The 22,869-nt window shown below is 43.4% G+C and overlaps 1 protein-coding gene and 1 long non-coding RNA gene across 35 annotated transcripts in view; one reads left to right on the top strand and one right to left on the bottom strand.

Moving 5' to 3' along the window:
- Positions 1 to 22,869, top strand: part of PTPRD (protein tyrosine phosphatase receptor type D) — a 1,992,390-nt gene that overhangs the window by 1,014,782 nt on the left and 954,739 nt on the right. The gene's annotated exons all lie outside the window — the stretch shown is intronic.
- On the bottom strand, positions 1,054 to 10,102 carry LOC128345662 (uncharacterized). The gene is made up of 3 exons (XR_008316570.1): positions 10,027 to 10,102; positions 7,009 to 7,236; positions 1,054 to 1,559 (listed from the first exon to the last, which is right to left on the bottom strand). It is a non-coding gene; the product is annotated as an uncharacterized LOC128345662 (long non-coding RNA).

The following is a 22,869-nucleotide window of genomic DNA, read 5'->3' as shown; positions in this document are numbered from 1 at the left end:
AGTGTCTCTTTCTAACTGTGAGGCACACCTGCACAGTTGAGATTGTTGCAAGCCCATGATGGCATGACAGCACAGCGGCTGAAATTTTTTTTTTAAGCCAGAGGTTCAGTGTGGCAGGAGGCCCCCAAAAAGTAGGTTTCAGAGGACCTCGTGCTGGGGGGTCCTTGTGGGTGGTCCAGGCACCAAAATTACCTAGGTAAGCCCCTGGTGCCATACCTGATACTTTTACTGTACTGTTTTGATTGCAGTTTCTCTTGATGTTTTCTAATGTGTTGTGTACTGTTGTGTGTGTTATTGTGTTGTATTGAGTGGCCGTTGGCTGTAATAAAGTACTACTACTTTCCTTTTATGCCCCTGGCGCCATACCTGTACTCAAACTTTGGTTCGTGCACATCCTTAGCTCAGATATCATACACTGCAGGACATTAATTCTCCAAGCTCAGCTACTTCTAGGAATGTTCCTTTAAAGTGCCATTCAGGTAATGTACTCAAAAGTAAGCCCCACTGAATTCAGTGAAACCTACACCCCAGATAAGTGTATACAGGATTGGAGCCTTTATCAGCAAAGGATTGGTGGAGGGGGAGAATTGATTTTTTCCCCAAAACAACAACAACAGTTGTAATATTATATTTTATCATTATCAATGCAATATGAGGGTCTCATCTCAAGATGTACTACCATACTAAGCAATCTATCACTCTGCCCACTTCCATAGACAATGACAGAAGTCAGTTCCAAACAGGCTCGAAGCCTGACCGCCAGTGGCCCATGTGCGGACACGGCCACAGCCCCGCTCACCACACCCCCCACATCTGACGTCAGACGCAGGGGCTAGCCATGCCCCTGCATCTGACGTCAGACACGGGGGGCGTGGTCTGGCTCCCAAACGGAGCCATGCAGCACCAGCCATTTAACTCCTGAAGGGGCCGTGCGGCCCCTTCGGGAGCTAGACTTGGGTTGGTGCTGTATTCGCAGCGCAGCCAGGAGTGGCTCTTCCCTGCCTTAAAGGCAGGGAAGAGCCACTCCTGGCCATGGTGTGAACACAGCGGCCATTTAACTCCCGAACTGGGGCTGTGCGGCCCCCGCTTGGAATCTAAACCAGCACCCCCACGTCTGACGTCAAATGCAGGGGACATGTCAGAGCCACAAAGTGTGGCCTCTGATTGGGCACAGCCCGGGTTTTTTGAACCGTTGGCCAATGGTGGTTCCGCCTCTAGTTCCAATAATGCTGATTGCAAGTTGTACAGAAGATTTAATGTGCTATAACAGTTCAAGCTCCAATTTTACTTACTTTTCAGCCACAGACTGGATCTGGTAAGGAAGCCATGAATGAGTCTGGTAGGCTCAATTCTGTATTTCCAGACAACCCATATTATTTCAATGAAAACAGTCCTTGATTACACTGGCTATTTCTCTGTATCTTCTAATGACTGTGAAGCTTCATATACCATTTAAATTCCCCTTGCTTACATTTCTGAATATAGAGCAACTTAAAGTAATCGTTTCTCCTTGAGTACGACTTCACTTGACTTGTATTTCACCCGATGAGACAGAAAATCTGGATAGATAAAGAAAATATTGTATATTTGAACATCTTGATGAAAAGTCAGAGAATCTCAGTTGACACAAATCAAGCTGTGACTTTAGAAGCTACGGGTGGGATAAAATGAATGTGAGGGTTGTTTTTTTATTAAAGCTGATTCTTACTATATTTGAAAGTCAAAGAAGCATCTTTCATTTTCAAAAGTTTCCACAGTAGGGTGTGTGTACGCACCTTTTCTGTTTTATTCATTGGTTTGCATCACACTGTGTCAATAGTGTACCCATGAAACAAAAATCATGGAATATTTGACAGCAACATACTGCCTTCTTCTAATTACTTTTTTTTTTAGATCTACACTACTCACCCCAGCATTGTTTCTCATCACTTAAAAATGGGGCTGCATGGAGACATGGCTTCTGTTACAAATGGGGCCAGGGTGGCACATTTTTCTTAGACACCTGCAGTTTGGTTACATTTGGAGCATCTATGCATCACCGTTTGCCAGGATTTCATCTTGTATGATACTCAGACATCTGTGTAGCCTCACATTTAACTAGCTTATAGCACATCTCTGTGCATATTTACTCACTTCTGAGTAAGCCACTGTGATTAATGGTAATTAATCCAAGTGTTTAATGCTACTGATATCAGTGAGAATATCTGTGCTATTACAATGGTTGAAATCCCAGTTACTGTAATGGTGAATTAGCAAATTATTTCAGGATAGAAGATAAAAGGCAGAAACTGGCAGATGTATTAGAAACAGGGCACCATTTATTAATTACTGTAATATCCATTATCAGCACCCAAATGCAGAACTTTTTTCCAAAATGTTGCTCATTTGTTTCGGTGTTCTATTTTGTGTCAGCCAGTGAGACTGTGCACAATTAGGGCTCTTCCAAAGAAAAACTTCTGATAATTTTCAAGAAAAGCTCAGATAAGACAAGTGAAATCTCTCAAAGGGTTTCTGTGTATCCATATGTATAAAGTCTTTTTCAGTGGTTGTTATTTTTTCGCTTTCTTCGTTCTGTGCCACATATATTTCTTTATGTAATAACATAGATTGACTAAATAAATGAAAAAGAAATCCCAGTAACTTTTGTTGTTAAATTAACTGGGCCATAGATCAGGCAGTAAAAGACTCCAATCGGCAACTTCCACAGATGTAAGAAAGTTCCTTGATTACTTGGCCACTGCCACACCCCTTCATTCAGTTGTGACTTAACCCATATTTTCAGAAGGCAACTTGTTTGTTCAAACATGAATTATGCATGCTAGATCCTGTTATACAGACCTTCTGTATGCTTGACTTAGTTTTAGAATTAAGACTCCAGGGAAAAGGAAACCTAGAATAGTGCCATATTGTGCACTGTGGTTACATGTCATAAAAAAATATAAAGATGCTGGAATAAGTCTTTTGTCTCAAAATAAAGTAGATTAGATTACTTTAGAGGTGTGCATGAAATGGACTTTACATTTCATTTCGAGTTTGATACGAAACACAAAACCCTTAAATCGATTTGTTGAGACACTTAAAGCATTTCAAGTCTGTTTTGAGTGTACTGAGTGTTTCAGCCATAAGTGACAACGGGGAACTAAAAACACCCCATTGTTCCCCATAGGTAGCTCCTAGTGATATCAAAGTGGGTTGGGTGGTAGGATATGATGGATGCTACCTACCACCCAACCCACAAAAGAAATAGGCAAGCAAATGATTTTTTTTAATTAACCTTTCCCCCCAACCCCCCCATAGGATCCTCTAAGGAAAGGATAATTTTTTTTAAATGCCCACTTGCCCATTTCCTTTTTGGGTTGGGTGGTAGGTTGCATCCATCATTCTGTACACATAAACTACTTTGGTGTTCCTAGGAGCTACCCATGGGGAACAATTGGGTGTTTTGAGTTCCCTATTGTTCCCTATGGCCAGAGCAAGCAAGAGCACAATTTTGTAACCCTGCCTTGAAAAACATGGCAAACACAAAGTAAAGGGTAATCTCAGTCCCTCCCAACACACATTTCAAAGACAGTCCAAAAATACCCACCCACCACCAAATCACTGAGCCAGAATCCACTGCCTGCCACAGTGCCTGTTCTGCAGTAACATCATTGGCACAAGGGGTGAGCAGAACTGGTTTGAGCTTGAACCAGCCTGGCCTCCCAAAAAGAGGGGGGCACTCCAAGTTCAAACTGAACCATGCCAGGTTCAGATAGAACTGGTCTGGCCCAGTTTGGGGTGCTTGTAAAGAGGAATCTGGTAAGGGGGATCCCGAATCCTTAACAACTAAAAGGAGTTTGGAAGGGTGAGCGGGGTGGGCAAGAGGACAGTTTACCCATGGTGGTGAGGTGGCAGCAGTTCCTCAGCAGTGGTGACCTTGCGGCAGCTCCTCTAAGCCCCACAAGCATTCCCTCCATCACCACAGGCCGGCGGGGGCCATAGATTTTTGTGATGATGCAAATGGCCTCTGCGCATGAACAGAGATCACATAGATTGCCTCTCTCCATGTGCAGAGGCCAGAACTGGGCCCACGCTACTGGGGGTGAGTGCCAGTGGGACCTAGAGGATCTGCTGCAGGCCTGCTGCCACTGAGTAGCTGCTGCGCCACCACAGGTAAGGTACCCTCTCACCCACCCCCTGCCTGCCTTTACAACACCTTTTAGTTGTTAGGGATCCCCCTTTGCTTGTAAAGGATAATCCTTAACAGATTCCTCTTTTCAAGAATTCCAAACTGGGTCAAACTGGGATGAACCGGTTTGACCTGGTTTGAGTGCTCTAATGAAGCAGTTTGCAGACAATGGTGGCATTTTGCAGCACCTGTCCACCAGAGCAGCCATGGCTGCAGCAGACTGGTACCCAGTGCCTCCAACGGGGATGTCTTGTCTGGCCATAGCCCCAGAAGGGCCGAGCACATCCTGCGCAAGCAGGTTCAGAGTGTGCACCACACAAAAGATGGACACAAATTGAATCTGCTGGCTACCCTCATTATGTTTGCAGCATTGTTGGTCACCATGAAACCCCAGCAAAGGTTTGCATGTCCAGACAGCCATCGCTCTGCCTGGCTATCCATAGCGACCAACAACACATCTGCTGTGTGGTTGCTGTCCAGCACATCCATATGCAGGACAACCCATCTCTGCTTTGCTGCATGGGAGGGGCTGACCACGCCACCAGCAGCAGATGTCCCTTTGCTCTCCTGCCCCAACCAGTGAGCTGTGAGGGACAGGAAAGCAGCATGCCTCCCACTGCAGCTGGTCCACAGATCTGCAGTGAAGTACATTCTGGTGTCAGGAGCTGCTGTGCACAGCAGCCCCATCATGGCCTAGCTTCACAACAGGTACAGGGAGGGCACTGCCCACCTGCTGAAGGTGGTGCATGAGTGGATCTCATATTTGGGGGCAAGCAATAAGAGCAGCTGGTTGAAGCCGATGTTCACCACCTGGAAGGGCTGGTTGTCCAAAGAGATCATCTTGGCAATGACCTGGGTGATGAGATGAAGCTCTGGCTAACCAGACTGCCTGCCCACCATCTGCATCCACCATGCAGGCAACTTCCCCTGCTTGGAAGAAGCAGGTGCTTTGCTGCTACTAGTTGAAGGCACACCAGGACTATTGGTGCCAGCAGGAGAAGGGACCCCAGGTGATGCTGCCACAGGTGCAGCAGCATCCCCAATGGTGTATGACACTTAGTGGTCCTTCTCCCTGCTGACCTGTGCCCTAATGTGGGCGCAGACAACATGGTGTGGGTCAACATGGCAGAGCTCAAAGTTCATGGCAGAGCTCAAAGTTCCCTGTCACTTTATGGGACAGGGAAGGTGCTTCCTACCTGCCCATCCCTGCCCCACTGCATTCCCCCCACCAGCGCTCTCCTAAACAGTGTGGGCACAGGTGGGCACAGTTCCTGTGGGCACAGTTCCTGCTTGCAGCCCTGTTCAGCATCACCATGCTCATGGCTGACATACATGGCACACACATGTGTCATCCATGAGTGTGGCGATTCTGAACAGGGCTGCAAGCAGCAACACTGCAACCCTGCGCCCATGCTGTTTAGGAGAGCCCTGGCTGTGGAAAAGCAGGGATGGGCAGGTAGGAATCAGCTTCCCTGTCTGTTAAAGTAACCCCCACCCTCCAAACCAGCTCAAGCACTGGAACTTTGAACCATTTCGATGCTCCAGAAAAGGAGCGCCAGACCGATTCTGTGCACATCCCTACTAGGAAGAGGGTCACATTGCCAACAGGAATTGCGGAGGATGGAGAGAGTGATCTGGCTCAGCTAGTAACTGATGACACCTACATCTCCACTGCTTCAGAAGGAGCTTCTTCCCTGATAGGGGAGCACATCCCTCCAATTGTCCCGCCACAAGCAACTGCGCTGTGGGACCAGAAATTTCCATAAAGGTGAGCCTGCATGGCACCATGGCAGTGGCGACAACTTGGGGAGTAGTCCCCATGTAGTGGTTGGAGTGTTGGACTAGGACCGGGAAGACCTGAGTTTGAATCCCCATTCAACCAATCAAATCTCTTTATTTCGGTCAGCAACCAGCATGAGATTAAAACAAATGTAGAAGAGTAAACAATGACTGCAACCATGTTACTCACTGAATGACTATGGGCCAGTCATGTATCTCTCAGACTAACCTACCTCACAGGGTTGTTTGAGGATAAACATAACCTCTTAAAAAAGTAATTGCAATATAACATAGAACAGTCTCACATAATAACACAGTACATTTAACAATCATATTTTCCAAGTATCACAAGAAAACTCAAAATCAGATCTAGTACTGTTAATATAATAAATATAATCTGCGCAAATATGGTGGAACTGTGATATTATTCTTACATCCTGCATTAATCTAATCTTATCAGTGAACTTTTCTAAGAGCACAATTAACCAATGAGTATAAACATAACCTTGTAAACAGCTCTGAGCTCCTCAAAGGAAAAAGCGGGATATAAATTTAAAAATAAATAAATGACAACCAGCAGCATCACCCCTCCCTCTGCCTGCAACTTTGATCATGGCTCTCCCTCGCACCGTCCTGGATATCTTGGCTTTTTAAAAATAGAAGCCCTAACTCTGAAAGGGCACCGGGGGGGGGGAGGAAGCACCTTCTTGGCGGATTTTTTTTTAAGGGTGTGGGGTTGAGGTGGTCTGTTTATGCTATGTGTGCCTCACACTGTGCACACACTATAGCAGTGTAGTGCACACACAGAAGCTAGCAAAATTAAATCCACCAAACAGGCTTTATTGGGGGGGCTTTTTTTTTTTAGAGGAATGAGCAGCAATGGGGTAAGTTGAAGGGAAAGGAAAGGAAAGGGGATTGCTGCGGCCTCTCTTAAGTTAACCCACCCCCATCCTGTCTTACAGACCTACTCCCTACCTAAAATTGCTTCCCAAATTAGTCTCTGTTCAAGATTAAGAACTCTAAGTTCTTTAATAACCTGACCAGTGACCAAAGGGGCTTACCTTCTGGAGTCTTCTCTCAGCTTCTTCTGCTGGAGTTGGGCCAGGTGCTGTTCCCCAAGGCACTCGGGCCAAGACCCAACAGCTGGGGGAAGGGCAGGTGGGGCACATCAGTCACACCCCCCCCCCCAAATCAAAATAGAAGAAGCTGGGTGTGTGGGAAAGAAACACCATGGAAACAGAGAAAACCTGGGTAGTCTGGGCACCAGACAAAAGTCATAGCAAACCAGCCTGCAAAAAAAGAAGAAGAAGAAAGCAGTCCAATACAAATCTAGGAACACAACAGCAAAGAGGTGCAGCTTGGGGCTGCAAACAACAACAAAAAATCAGCACAGCACCCCAGTTATTAAAGCAACTGGGGGCTGGCTGCAGGAAGAAGATGAAATACACACAAGAAAAAAAATTCAAAGCAGCACCCAGTTAAAGCTACTGGACCTGTTTTTTTTAATATAGAAAAACAGAAAAGCAGTGGTTGGCACTTCAAATCAAAAGGGGAGAGAGAGAGAGAGAGAGAGAGCGCGCGCACTGCTGCAGTCTCTCTTGCAGTCTCTCTACTTCTTCTCTGATGTATCCTTCCTATCCTAGAGGCACTGGCACACAGTAAAGACTCTCTGTTTCCCAGGCCTTTAAATACATTTGAAACCTCCTCCTTTGGCCTCCCTCCTGCCTCCCCCCAGCCAATGGTGGCACAGTTGCATGTGACAACACTTGATTTGTATGATAACAAACCAACCAGGAAGCAAGGAGATTGCAAGCCAATTGGAAGCCAGTGCCAGAAAACCAATCAGCAAGCAAAAACAGCCCTCCAAAATGGTGCTTGGATCACTCAAAAATGATTCAAGCTCAAAAAGGGGTAGTTCTGTTTTGAGCTCAAAGCAGGCCTTATGTTACAGAGTGTTTCATTTTGAGCTTGAAACACTCAAAACAGCCATTTTGAGCTCAAATCATTTTGCACATCTCTGCTCACACACAATCAAAAATCAGGAGTGTGCACAGCTCCCAAAGCAAGCTGGGTAGGATACTTGTCCTACCCAGTTTACCATCACGAGAACCAGCCTTATATCTAGCAGAGCAAACAAATAGGTAAGAGAAAGGATTGTGTGAGAAAGAGGGGCTGGGTGGGATGGCTTTTCCTCCTACCTTGTTCAAATGCTGGGTATGAGAGCAGGGTAGGGTGGATCCATCCTACACAGCTCCTCTCTTACACATGGTCACTTACCAAATAGTTTGCACACACATGGTTGAAAATTGGGAGTGTGCACACAGCTCCCAAAGCTGGGTTAGGATGGTTGTCCTTCCAAGCTAACTATCTTGAGACCTGCCTTAAAATATACATGAATGTATGGATTTGCCTCATACTGAGTCAGGAAGCAGATGCATCTAGGCCAATATTGTTTACGTCTAGCAGCTCCTCTTCCTGTAAGTTGGAGAGCTGCTTCCAGTCAGAGCAGACAATACTGGTTTGGATTGACCAGTGTTCAGTCTCCCTATAAGGAAGTACCTGTACTGTGTTGGCAGAAATATTGTCGCCAACAGCAAACCCAAATCAGTTGTGTCAGCTCAGGTAGTATTGAATATACAGCTCAGGTCGGCTTTAGAGGTTTTATAAGTTACTAAAAAGGAAGCTGATAATTCAGAACCATTTCTGTGTCTAATTCAGATATTACACTATCAGTGGCACAATTGCAATTTAGGTGCATATTGGGACCCACAAGGTGTAATAGGCAACTTATTCCTGCTCTGTGTATGTGCATATTGTGGAGAAATGTGTATAAGGTAGCCAGGTGCAAAGGAGGACAGGGATCCTTTGCTTTCCATAGTGTTAAAGAAAGAAAGCATTTCACCCACAATGCTGATTATCTACAACTGAGACAAAGAGCCGGGTCTCACGATCGGTGAGACCTGGTTTGGGAAGCACAGCGGGGAGAGCGGGCTAAGCCCACTCTCCCTGCAGACGATCTGGGTGGGAGCCCTGGGCAGCCGAATCAGCCGCCCACACGATTGCCGGCTCCAAGACAGAGCCGGCGGAGGCTGAGGGGATCAGGGGCCAATCAGCCCCCAGAAGTTCCAGCATGCCCTGAGCAAGTGCGCAGGACATGCTGGTGAGACCCCGGAGCCAGGAGGTGGCTTTTTGCCTCCCCTCCAGGGGTCTCCTCATGAGTAACCATGGCACGGAGCCGCGCTGCAGCTAGTCACGATCTTTAGAACCAGGTTTGCGGAGTGCTCAGTCCGCAAACCTGGTTTTAGGGCAGGAGTAGTTAGGCGGGTTACCCGCCTAGGAACCACTGGGCTCGCAGCCAAGCCCGGTGGTTCACACGATGCCTCTGGTAGCCCGATTTCGCTCGATCATGTGAATAGCCTCACAATGTGCCACTCTGACAACGCCTTGATGAGGAATTCCTTCTATATGACTGTTTTAGGTGCAGAAGTTCTTGAACAAAACCTAGTTGGAATAGACAATGGCATGTATGTAACTCCTGGTTCTTGCTACATTCTGGCATGATTTTGATTCCCACTGCTAACAACATGTTATCTCCTGCCTCCTTGTTTCTTAATCTAATCCACATTTTTCTTTCTATACTTGAGCACTTCAGATAATTCTGAGGGAGTCTGGTCTGTCCCCAACAATGAGTGGAACTAAGTCTGTTTTATTGCTAATGACACCCTTTCTAAATGACAATTTCATTAACTCCTTTGTGTAAAAACCATACTTTCACACTCTGGTGGAAACAACATGATTGACAATCTGTATGAATTTGCTACAAGGAAGAGCAGAAATGTAAACCAAGGATGGGGGTAGATGAGGAACCATGAATCTGAGATAATAGACAAAATTTGCTGGGAAGTCAGTGAGTGAAGTAAGACAAAGGATAGACTGGTTCTCTTTTTTTGAACCAGCCATAATGTAAGTGCCTGTGTTAACATGGGGTCTGTGTACACACACACTTTTTGCCTATCATCACAAACTACAGCAAATTATTTTGAAGAGGTATCGCTTGAACAGTGCCAATGCACACCTACACTGTTTCCCAGATGTTTTCAATCCAGCTGCCGCTTCCAAATTTGCAGTACATCTGCTTCATGTTGTCACTGAGCTATATTAAAGCAGACAAATCCTAAGATCAATATTTGTACTACTGAACAACATGAAATAAGACCAAAGTACCCACCTTAAGAAAAGTTAAAGCGATTTTAGGGAAATGATTGTTGAAGTAATTTATTAGATATATACATGGGTATGTCTATACTTGTACAGTGTGATTTATTTTCATCTTGTTCAACAACATTTTTAGCATACATCTATCTATATCTATATATTATGCAAAGTTTTAATGATTAATTGAGATGGCCATAAAGTTATGTAAAGCAGAGTAGTGGATTTACATGGGTTACAAAACTGTGGACTAGCAGCTCTTTATTATGGCTGTTGATATATTCAACATAAATTTATACAATGTGATTGATGAATGATGTAGGAATAAACCTGTTCCTTTCTTCATGTTATTTGGTACACAAACTCAGAATACAAATTCAGTTCCATTAAAATTCTCAGTATCCTGCAGCCATTTCAATGTTTTGGGAAAGTGAAGTCCTGTTTTTATTTCAGTATACAATAAATTTCATTATGAAAATTGCCATATCTTACTCCCACACATGTTGGTATCGTCCTCATTTTCCAAACAGAAAATAAATAGAAAAATGAAGCAAACAGTGAAAATAGTTAGAAAACAGTGCAGAGACATTATTTTCATGTTTTAAGGGAAAGTATTGTGCTAATTTTCTTTTGCTTTTATATTAAAAAAGAAAACTAAAAACTAAAAAAAACCCCAAACCACCAAAAAACCCTCAAACTCAAAATATATATTCCAAGTGTACCAGGTTATCCAAGTTTCGGGACAGGAGTTGCTTCTTTTCAAAGAGATGTACTGGTTTTCTTCCTTCCTTAAAAACTCACAGGATTTGACCACAAGATGACAAATGTCAAAACTCCGGACACAATTCACTACACATTTTGATATTCAGCCTCCATACATTTCAGTGGAGCTTTTGCTGGAGAACCAAAGGATCTTTATCTGTTCCTTTGGAAGTTAAAAAAGGAAAGGAAAAAAAGACTGAATGTTTGATTCTTTGAAGCTGCCTCACAGCTCAGTGTTGGTGACTAGCGGTGATCTGGAGAGATTTTGCACCCACCCAATGGAGACATGAGGCTTAGTTGGAGAGAAAAAGGGGCCACTACTTTATTGAATCAACAGCAAATCAAACAAGAAAGAGATTGACTTTCCATCCCCCTCCCTTCAGTGCAAGTACTAACAACTCATAGGCACGAGTTTCTAACTGACAACACATTGGTTGATTACACACTGGGTCCAAGTATCATCATGGCCTACTCTGAGGTTGATTGTTTCTTCTCTTAGCCAACCAAGGAGTTAAGACATACGCAGGAAGCATCACCCACTCCCCAAGCAGTTCAGCTTTTAAATCTGCAATGTCCCTGTAACCTAAAGAAACCCCCCGATTAAACCATACAGATTATAGGGAACAACTAAGGACTAGGGAAGTGCGAAACGTTTCAGATACAAAATGTTTTGTACCCCAAACAGCCTGTTTCGGGTGTTTTGTAGACAAAACAAAACACCAATTTTCCCGATCCAAAAGTTTTGCATACAAAACAAAATGTCCCTGTTTCGGCTAAAAAACGTTTTGTTGTTTCGGACCTCCATTTTGTGTTTGACATCTCTTTGAATATCCCACCCTTCCAGCCTTCCAATCGGTGACCTAAAGCATGGGCTGACTTGCTGACAATTCCCTCCTTGTTCCCCATTGTCTCTTTTGCCTCTTGCCACTCTTTACTGACCCCACATTGGCCAGGGGAAGGGTCAAAGAAGGGGCAAGTGTGGGGGAGTTCAAGGAGGAATTTTCAATTCATTCAGCAAGTTAGTAGTCACCATTCTGCCTTTCTGAGAGAGAGAGAGAGAGAGAGAGAGAGAGAGAGAGAGAGAGAGAGAGAGAGAGAGAACTAGTTTGCATCATTGCATGCCTCAAGTTGCCATGATGCCATGCCATTGCCTGTGCCTGTCTTGTTGCCAGCCTGAGCCCAGCCTGCCAGCCTGCTATGGCTACTGCATGCCAGCCTGGGAATGGATTCAGGGGCAGAAGAATGGGTTGGGTGATAGTGCCCCAATGAGTGCCTGCCAGGCTGCCACAACCCAGATCCCAAGGAATTGGGCAAAGGGCTGATTATTTGTGATTTGTTGGGTTGCTAACCCATGGGGGTGTTTGGCACCCTATGTGCTCTACAGCACCACTCACTCTGAGCCACCCCAGTGTCCCCCAAGTGCAGTTATGGGGATGCTGAAACCTCCATCATTCCCTATGAGGAAGAACCTTAAAAATGCGTAAACTCCATTAAATCTTTAAAAATCAGCCCTCTGCCCAATTCCTTTGAAATAATTCTGGCAGCTTCCTTGCCACCACTGGGCACTACCACCCACCTTACTCTGCTCTGGGCCACCTCTTTCCCCCCAATGTGAAGCTTTACTTTTGCTGAAACCTCCATTAATCCCTATGGGGGAAATCTTAAACTTCAAAAATTCACCAAAAATCATCCCTTTGCCCAATTCCTCTGAAATGTGGATGGTAGCTTCCATCCATTTGGCACTACCAACCCCACCCACTAGATTTGCCCTGGGGCCATTTTTTAAAATCCAACATGTTTCGGATTCGGATTTTGCAATTTTGAACAAAGAACAAAATTTGGGTGTTTCGGATTAGCTGGTTTCGAACAAAGAACAAAATGGGGGTGTTTCGGATTCAGGCCAAAAAGAAAACATAAAAAAAAAAAAAGCACAACCCTACTAAGGACTCCTCCTTATGCCAAACAGGTTCCTTAGGGTACTCACCAGTATACTACTTTAAGTTTGTTAGTCCTGCATTTGTACCTGCAGTTGTGTACCATTACTGTTCAGTAAAGTGCTAAAGTGCTAGGAGCTAGTTAATTCATCACTCAGGGAAGGAGCGGTTCCTCTAGCTTTGAAAGAAGCAGTAGTCCACCCTCCCATGAAGTCTTCTTCCCTGGACCCAGAGATATTAGATAATTTTAGACCTATCTACAACCTCCTCTTTTGGGGGAAGGTTTTGGAGAAAGTCGTTGCTGCTCAACTGCAGAGAATCCTAGATGAAGTGGATTTCCTTGACCCTTTTCAGTTGGGGTTTAGGCCACGGTACAACCTGAAAATGGCATCAGTCATTCCAGTAGATGATCTCTATTGGAGCCTTGATGAGGGGAGCGTGCCTCTCTTGGTTCTATTAGATTTCTCAGTGGCTTTCGATACCTTCGACCATGGTATCCTTCTGGATCATTTGCGGGGATTGGGAATTGGGGGCACAGTGTTGTGCCGGTTCCGTTCCTACCTTTGTGGATGGTTTCAGACAGTTTGCATTGGAGATGAGTGCTCTAGCCCATGGGCTCTCTCCTGTGGAGTGCCGCAGGGCTCAGTCCTTGCTTCCTTGCTTTGTAACATCTATATAAAGCCGCTGGGTGAGGTCATCCATTGGTTTGGAGTGAGGTATCATCAGTATGCTGATGATACCCAATTGTACATCACCACCCGGGCCGATCTGGGGATGCCGTGAATATGTTGACCCAATGTCTGGAGGCTGTAAGGGTTTGGATGGGCCAAAATAAACTCAGGCTTTATCCCTCCAAGGCAGAGTTGCTTTTATTCAGTTCTCAATCTGGCCAGGTTCTGATTTTGAGTGTTTCTCTTGATGGGGTCGCACTCCCCTTGAAAGAGCAGACTCACAATTTGGAGGTTATCTTGGACTCATGGCTCCTGCTGGAACAGCAGGTGGAAGCTGTGGCCAGGGGAACCTTTGCCCAGCTTCATCTAGCACGCCAACTGCGGCCTTATCTCGACTGGTAGGCCCTGGCAATCGTAACGCATGCCCTCATCACCTCTCAGCTGGACTACTGCAATGTGTTCTACCTGGGGTTGCCATTGAAGATGACTCGGAAGCTTCAGCTGGCCCAAAATGCTGCAGCCCAGCTGCTTATGGGCAGCAGAAAATATGATCATGTTTCACCTTTGCTGAGGTTGCTACATTGGCTGCCAGTTCACTTCCAGGTCCAATTCAAGGTCCTGGTAATCACCTATAAAACCCTTCAGGGTTTGGCACCTGTGTACCTTCAGGACCACCTCTCCTGTCCAACTTTGACCAGCCCTGTGAGGGTTGGTTTTTTAAAGCCCTTTTTATGTAGCTGGACATGCCATTAAAAAATCATAGTTCATAGAATGTGAAGCAACATATATCCAGATTTGGGGGAAGAAATAGGGATATCATGAAAGGTTTTTTCGATAAGTACTGTGGGACAGAGTCACTATTGAATTTTACCTACATTTTAAAAATGGCTATTCTAGGGGTGCACAGAACTGGTTCAAATCAAGCCAGGTTAGATTCAAACTGGCTGGGTTTGATTGGTTTGAACTCGAACTGAACCAGCCTCAAGAAGGAGCGACTAGTCCGAGTTCAAACCGAATCAGGCCCTGGCTGTTATGGAACAGTTTAACCCAGTTTGACAGTTCGAGGGGCAATTCTTGTAAAGGGGAATCCAGTGAGGATTCCCCTTTACAAGCAAAGGGGATTCCTGCCTTTAAAAGGTTTTTAAGGGTAGCCAGGGGCAGTGGCAAGAGGGGACCTTACCAGCGGCAGTGGTGGCTCCTCTAAACCCCGGCATGGCCTATGCAGCGGCATGGCCCATGCAGCGGTGGTGTGATTTTGGCCTCTGTGGATGTGTGGAGGCCTGAACTGTGCCACTGCCACTGCCGCCAGTAAGGTGACCTCTTGCCACTCCGCCCCAGCCACCTCAGAAATCTTTAAAGTCAGGATTCCTCACCAGATTCCCCTTTACAAGCACAGCCCTTTGAACTGGCTCAAACTGGTATGAGCCAGTTTGACCTGGTCCGTTTGAATGGAACATACCACCGGCCAGTTGGCCTGGCATTTTGGTTCAAATTCAGTATGAATTTGAACCGAACTGCCAGAAACGGTTCTTTGCGCACACCTAGAGTATTCCCATTCAGAAGTCTGAGAAACTTTTAGAATAGCAAAATATAATTTTAAAGAGATTTTAAAAGTACCTCAAGGGTGATAAATGGCATGAAGTTTCATCTAAAGGAAAATTTGTAGGCTCCAACTCAGACAATGCAGCCATAGAATGCTAAAGGAAGCAAAAGAGTTTTGACAGATTAGAGAAATTTCTTAGAGGGTTCCATGAAGAACAGAGACCACAAGTGTATAGAATGCTTTTTTGAAATATTGGATGATTACACCAGTTGCAGTGGAACAACAGCAAGAAAGAGGGGTATGCCTTTATTTCCTGCTTGTGGAATTTCCAGATATATCTGCTTGGCCACTGTGAAAAGCAGAATGGGAGGGCAAATTTCTCTGGGTCCCTGATGAAGGGGGTGCACCTTGCTCCTTCCTCTCTCTCGGGGTTCTCTGAAGAAGGTGGGGGAACTTTTTTGTTCCAGGGCCTACTCCAACCTTGCTATGCCCCTATGAACTGTATAGGCATTGGCCTGATCCACAGGGGACATCTTATATTTTTATGGATCTAATCCCTAACTTAACCCCTGCTAACTTGGCAAAGAGGCACCTTGTAATGTGACAATTCTCTTTATTTAGCAGGGGGAGAGTAACTGGCCCTATCCAGCCTCAGCACAGTACCTTGAGTGACGGTTGCTGGTGTCTATCTTATGTTTCTTTTTAGAATGTGAGCCCTTTGGGGACAGGGATCCATCTTATTTGCTTCTTATTTCTCTGTGTAAACTGCCCTGAGACATTTTTGGAAACAGATGAAACAGTGGACCACCTAATCAGCTGTTGTAAAAAGATCGCACAGACTGACTACAAACAAAGGCATGACAAGGTAGCAGGGATGATACACTGGAACATCTGCAAAAAATGCAAGCTACTAGTAGTCAAAAACTGGTGGGACCATAAAATTGAATAAGTTGTAGAAAATGAAGATACAAAAATATTATGGGACTTCTGACTAAAAACAGACAAACATCTGACTACAAACAGACAAACATCTGCCATAAAATACACCAGATTTAACTGTAGTCAAACAGAAAGAAATAATCCCAGTACTAATTGGCGCCCTAGGTGCAATTCTAAAACACCTTGAAGAGCACTTCAATACCATAGGGGCCACAGAAATAACCATCAGCCAATTACAAAAAACATCTTTACTGGGAACAGCCTATATTCTGTTATGATATCTATAATAATAACAGCTACAATATTGATCATAAAATTCAGCCATCCCAGACCAGAGAAGATTCATAATAAGAAATAAAGTATTCACATAAGTTGAGCTGGAACAACTGCAAAGAGCAACACAGGCTCAAGACATGGAAGAAGAATTACCACCAACTGAAGCAGTTGCTCAGGCGCAGATGGAGGAGGTGTTGGAAATAGAGGATGCCACTGTTGCTGAACTGTCTCAAAATCAAAACCAGACAACCTCCCCTTTGCCTTCACCTCAGAATACCAAATGCTGTTTAACAGAAAAGCAACAAGAACTAAAGCAAAAAATAACTGAGCACATGAACCAAACAACTACCAGGGTTCGACTTCCAGCTCTAAAAACAGTTGCCAAAAAACAACTTGCTCAGGCATTAAAAGATGTCAATGCTGCACTTGCAGAAATAACAAGCAATAATTTGCAAGAAACAAACCAACTAATGTACAGTGCAGCAACAATAACAACACAAGAGCTCGGATATAAGATCAGTGGACCTGTAAAAAAAGAAAGTAGTAGATCACCTAAATGGAAGATTAGATTAGAAAATAAAATCACCAGGCTTAGATCAGATACTAGTAAATTGAAAGATATGAAAGACAAGTAGCTGAAGAATGAAACCACCAAACAGTATCTGATCCAAAAATACCACCTAGATTCAAGGAAAATTAGAGAAGTCCTGGAAATAATAAAGCAGCAAATAACAGCAGTGTCAAAGAAGATTAGCAGATACGAAGCCAGAATTACACAACACAGGCAAAATCTCCAATTCCAGTCAAATCAGAGACGTTTCTACCAAAGCATAGAAGGAGAAACTGCAAGAAACGTAGAAACGCCAAATAAAGAAGAAACAGTGCAATTCTGGGGAAAATTATGGGACAATCCAATAGATTATAATAAAAAAGCAGGCTGGGTAAAAGAGGTCAAAAAATGTAACCAACAAATGCAAGATCTAATAATAACACCAGAATTAATAAGTGAAAGAGCAAAGAAAATTAAAATAGCGATATAGCAATGGAGTTTGGACTAGTGTGCTGCATTAATAATGAACAGAGGGAAAATAAGAAAAACAGAAGGAATAGAACTGCCCAATGGAAGCAACATCAGGAACCTGGAAGAGAACAAACATTACAAATACTTGGGCATTCTCCAGGCTGATAACATTGCACACACTGAAGTTAAAAGAAAAATTGGAAGTGAATACATCAGAAGAGTTAGAAAAATCCTCAAGTCCAAACTCAATGGCGGGAACACCATACAAGCCATAAACACCTGGGCTATATCTGTTATCAGATACACTGCAGGAATAATAGACTTGACCCAGGCAGAGCTAGAGATGCTAGATCGTAAGACCAGGAAAATCATTACCATCATTCATGCTCTGCACCCCCGCAGTGATGTAGATAGGCTGTACCTCCCTCGCAGCTCAGGTGGAAGAGGAATGCTGCAAGTCCATCAAACAGTAGAGGAGGAGAAAAGAGGCCTTGAAGAATATATCAAGGACAGTGAAGAAGATGCACTTCAAATGGTCAATAACGCGAAACTATTCAACACCAATGAAAGAAAGCAGGCCTACAAGAAAGAACAAGTCAAGAACCGAGCAGAACAATGGAAAAAGAATCCACTGCATGGTCAATATTTGCACGATATAACCAGAAAATCAGACATCACCAAGACCTGGCAATGGCTTAAGAATGGCAACTTGAAGAATGAGACAGAGGGTTTAATACTGGCTGCACAAGAACAGGCACTAAGAACAAATGCAATAAGAGCAAAAGTAGAAAAATCAACCACAAACAGCAAGTGCTGCCTTTGTAAAGAAGCAGATGAAACAGTGGACCACCTAATCAGCTGTTGTAAAAAGATCGCACAGACTGACTACAAACAAAGGCATGACAAGGTAGCAGGGATGATACACTGGAACATCTGCAAAAAATACAAGCTACCTGTAGCCAAAAATTGGTGGGACCATACAACTGAAAAAGTTGTCAAAAATGAAGATGAAAAAATATTATGGGACTTCCGACTACAAACAGACAAACATCTGCTACACAATAAACCAGATATAACTGTAGTCGAGAAGAAAGAAAAACAAGTTAAAATAATCGACATAGCAATACCAGGGGATAGCAGAATAGAAGAAAAAGAAATAGAAAAAAATAACAAAATACGAAGATCTACAAATTGAAATTGAAAGGCTGTGGCAGAAAAAGACCAAAGTAATCCCAGTGGTAATTGGCACCCTAGGTGAAATTCCAAAACAAATTGAAGAGCACCTCAACACCATAGGGGCCACAGAAATCACCATCAGCCAATTACCAAAACGCAACTTTACTGGGAACAGCCTATATTCTGCGATGATATCTATAACAAAACAAAAACATTGATAATAAAATCCAGCCATCCCAGGTCCTTGGAAAGGACTCGAAGTGTGGATAAAACAAACCAGTCAATAACTCCTGTCTGACTGTGTAAACAAGAAACAATAATAATAATAATTAATCCAGTGCTTACAGAGCTGTTGGTATTCCATTGATGGAAGCCCTAAGTAAATTAACTTTAAATTTCTGGCATGCTGAAGGTTTATCAGTTGTTAATGCACATAAAATATGTAATTGCTGAGAAATATTTTTGTCCTGATACTCAGTAGTTGTTGTCTTATATTTTAGCTTTAATTGGGTAAGTGTATCTCATTCCCCTTTGGCTCAGTTTACAACTGATTGAAATTAATGGCATAATATACTTGTGGAAATTGTATGTAATGACTCCTCAATGCTGCAGAGTCAAGATGCAAAGTGAACATCAGGGCTGCGTGTGTGCTCAGCATTAAAATAAGTCAGAATTCTGCAGCAAGTAAAATCTGCAACCTGTATGACCTACAGTTTACAAATGTGCTATACTTATTTTGCATAATACTGCTTTTGATGGACTTGAGGAAGAGCAGAGTGCTATATATAACCCTGAACCCGCAGCCACCCCTGATCACTGGAATCCTGCAGACCTCTCCTCTGGCTTTGCAGATGTTACAAGGCATTGACTGCATCTTTACTAGGCTGTATTCACAGTCTTACAGTCTGGAAACATAAATTTCTTAAAATAGTAGCCGTGTTTCTGAGAATGCTGAATATGAAATCCTGCTCTCTCTTTTTCCTGTACTGTACATAATAGGAGCGGGGGGGGGGGCATTTAGTCCTAAGAAAGAGTCATTTCTTACTCACTTTGCATTTATAGGATGCAAAATTGCTTTTAAAAGCAAGCTAATTAAGAAAAAAGTATAAATCTTTTATATAAAAAAGAAATCGCTTAGGTTGTTCAGACTCTTCTTTATTTTGTGGGGCACATGTGCAGAAAAAAGCAAGATTTTGGTCAGCCTAAGTGAACAAAAAGGTTTTATATCTATGTGAATTCCTTTCCATGCTTGCAAAGGGATAATGCCAGTTTTAGAAGGTAGCAGCAGTTGTTCAAGTGAACAGAATGGAAAAAGGAAGAGTGCCATACAGGAAGGCAGTGTTGCCGTGTGTGTACGTTTCAGACCTAATTTTCAGAAGAGAACAGTACCTTATCTTTGTCACACTGTTGTGTAGTGTTGCGTATCTTGACTGTATTAATATTGCTAGAAGAGAAAGAGTTTCCTGAAATACTGGGGGCCAAGAAAATCCACAGTGCAGGTCCAAATGTCTTCCTCCTCCTTACTGAGGGTGAAATTGCAGTCTATTTGAAAAGTATTGCCATAATCTTCAGAATGAAATACCTCCTTGTATGGGAAAACCCTGCAATAATGTTCTGTGCTGTTTCTTCTACAAAGAAGAGAAGATACACACACAGCATTTAATAAAGCACTGAATATAGTTTAAAGTTGGAAGCTGCCGCTAGAGTTATCGTTGCTAATTATGCAAATACTGGTTTTATTTTTACTGTTCTGATTTTAAAGGTTAAGAAACATTTATTATTTATTTACCACCATGGTGCATTCTGAAATGTTTGATAAAGCTGCTCGTACAGCTCAATGTGTAGGTTTAAAACACGGGATATCAAAAAATATGGAATATTTTTCTCTTCTTTGCTCTGCAACAGTAATTAACACAGCATGGTTCATAGTGTGCAAATATTTTGTGCTTCAAATAAATTCAAGTGATAAGAAGTTATCAACATGAAAAATTATCATTTCAGTAGTAGAATATATTAGCTTTAAATTCCCAGCAAAAAATTAATTTTACTCTTGTAATCTTATATTGTGCCATTTTGCTGAGGACAATATACAAAAATGAATTATCCCAAAATGACACATTAGTCAGCAATTATTCCCCTTGTACATGGCAAAATAACACTATGAGTGTGACCTTGCAAGTGATATATGCTCTAGCCACTAGAGGATTAGTCAGTCTCTATATACCCCTCTTTTCCTGTGGAGAAGAGGAACTATGGAAAGTTACTTCTTCAGTGTCGCTGATGTCAAAATATATCTGGAAGGGAATGCAGTATGAACGGTTCTTTCTAAGTAGATAGGTTCCTACACACTGCTTCCATGAGATTAGGGAAGCAGATGCACAGGGAAGTTAATGCATAGGGATCTTTCCTATCATAGTTCTAGGACCACTCACCAAATATGAACAGTATAAGTATATTCCCAGTAGGAGACATATCACCAGTGTTTTTTCATTAAAATTATAGATCTTATTTCTTGTTGTGTGTATGGCCGCATTCTCATGACCACGGAGAACACAATTGTTCACCACCATTGCCAAGCCCCACGCACTTCCACAGAGCACAATGTAAGAACACAGAATTTCTGGGCAATTCTGGTCAAACCGCTGTGGTTAACCAGCTCGTCTGGTGGCTACTTGGGCACGGGCCTTCTCCGCTGCTGCCCTGAAGTTTTGGAACGTACTCCCTGCTGAAATAAGAGCTTTCCCATCTCTGACAATTTTTAAAAAATCTTTAAAGACACATCTGTTCACCCAGGCTTTTAATCAAACACCATTTTAATCGTTTTAACATTGTTTTAAATTTTAAATTGTTGTAATGTTTTAACATTTTGTTGTCATTTATTTTAACCAATGTTTTAATTTCTCTGTTGTCATTTATTTGTTTTAACTATTGATATGCGCAATCAGGAAGAACCATGCATGGCTATAGGTTATATTCCACCTTGAAACACAGCTACATCTGTATAGCGCATGGTGCAGCAAACCTTATAAATAAGAAGCTATGAAACCATTTTACAGCCCAGCTGATGTTGAGTTTGGGGCACGTGCCATGTTTGTGTTAGGCACTGATGATCTCCTAACTTTTTCTCTTAGTGTGTTTACTCTTTTCCAACTTCCTTTTCCCTGTCACAAATGTTTGGATGAAGTGGATTGGGTGTATGGGAAGAATGTCAGTTCAGTCCTCAAATGGCAGAGCAAAACCAGTTTGGCGAGAAAGCAGCAAAGCAAGAGGTCTTGAGACAGTTCTTTAGGATTGAAGAACAACAAGGACTTATTTAAAGAAGGTTACAAACAAATGTGAAAAAGCCTGCAGCTTATTTCAGCTGTAGCTCATGGCTGAAGAGAGAGACCAAAAACAAACAGCCATCTCTAGAGAGACAAAATTGAGACTCTGGAAGAACAAAGAGGGGACGAGTCCAGCAATTTTATCCATGACCCCAACCCTCCCAGTGTTCACTATGAGACACTGAGAGCTTATGGGTCCTAGCTCCAACAGTGAGATGGAAAGAAGGTTTTTGGTGCTGCTTCACAGAAATCTGGAACACAAGTGATGTGGCATTTGAACCAGAAGTATTTCCTTCACATTGTGCATTATTATTGGCAATTTCAGAGATTTCACATAGATGGGAATCTTTATGCAAATCTGGTCAATGCACCTTTCCCATAAATGCAGCTAGCATATTTGCTAGCTGCAGCCATTACAATGGTGGATTATGGCTAGAATCAATGGAAATTTTACTGTTTTCTCCTTTGTCCCCACAGCCCAGACCCAAGGCGTATGCAGACACAGTAAGCTTGGGTAAAAGGGCCAACTTTTATTGACATGGTACAATCAGTGAACTGTGTGAAGCAGATTCCACACCTCTTGCAGTGCGGGCATAACTAGGCCAGTTTGGGACATTGCTGCTTCTGCCCATGCCCCAAAATGAGAGACACACCCTAACTCAGGATAAAAGCGGGACAAGCCCTCCTTGTCAACCCATCAGGGTCAGGGCAATTCCTAGGGCTTTACCCTCCCGAAGCCGTGCAGCCTTTGAGGTGTGTGCAGCCCTGAAGCAGGTTTCCTGGCGAATCTAAGTCCCTGAGCCGCCAAGCTTCTAGGGACAGATTGTCCAATCCATCTTTTCCAAACTGCCTAAGGGTGCTCACCGACCCCAAACCCTTGTGCACCTCCACCCAGCTCGCACCGTACTTGCCACAAAGGAAGGTCAGCCTAGCTTGGCCTTCCTACCCTATTACCCTCCAAGATCGCAGCAAGCCCCCTCTGCAGGTTCTGAACCAGGGGGTGGGACAAAGGCCCATCCCCAGCACGAGGCTACAGTCTGGGTTGTAAACTGCCCAGAGACATAA

Source organism: Hemicordylus capensis, chromosome 2 (genome assembly GCF_027244095.1).
Source record: "Hemicordylus capensis ecotype Gifberg chromosome 2, rHemCap1.1.pri, whole genome shotgun sequence".
Lineage (NCBI taxonomy): Eukaryota > Metazoa > Chordata > Lepidosauria > Squamata > Cordylidae > Hemicordylus > Hemicordylus capensis.
This window is presented reverse-complemented; position numbering and strand designations above follow the sequence as displayed.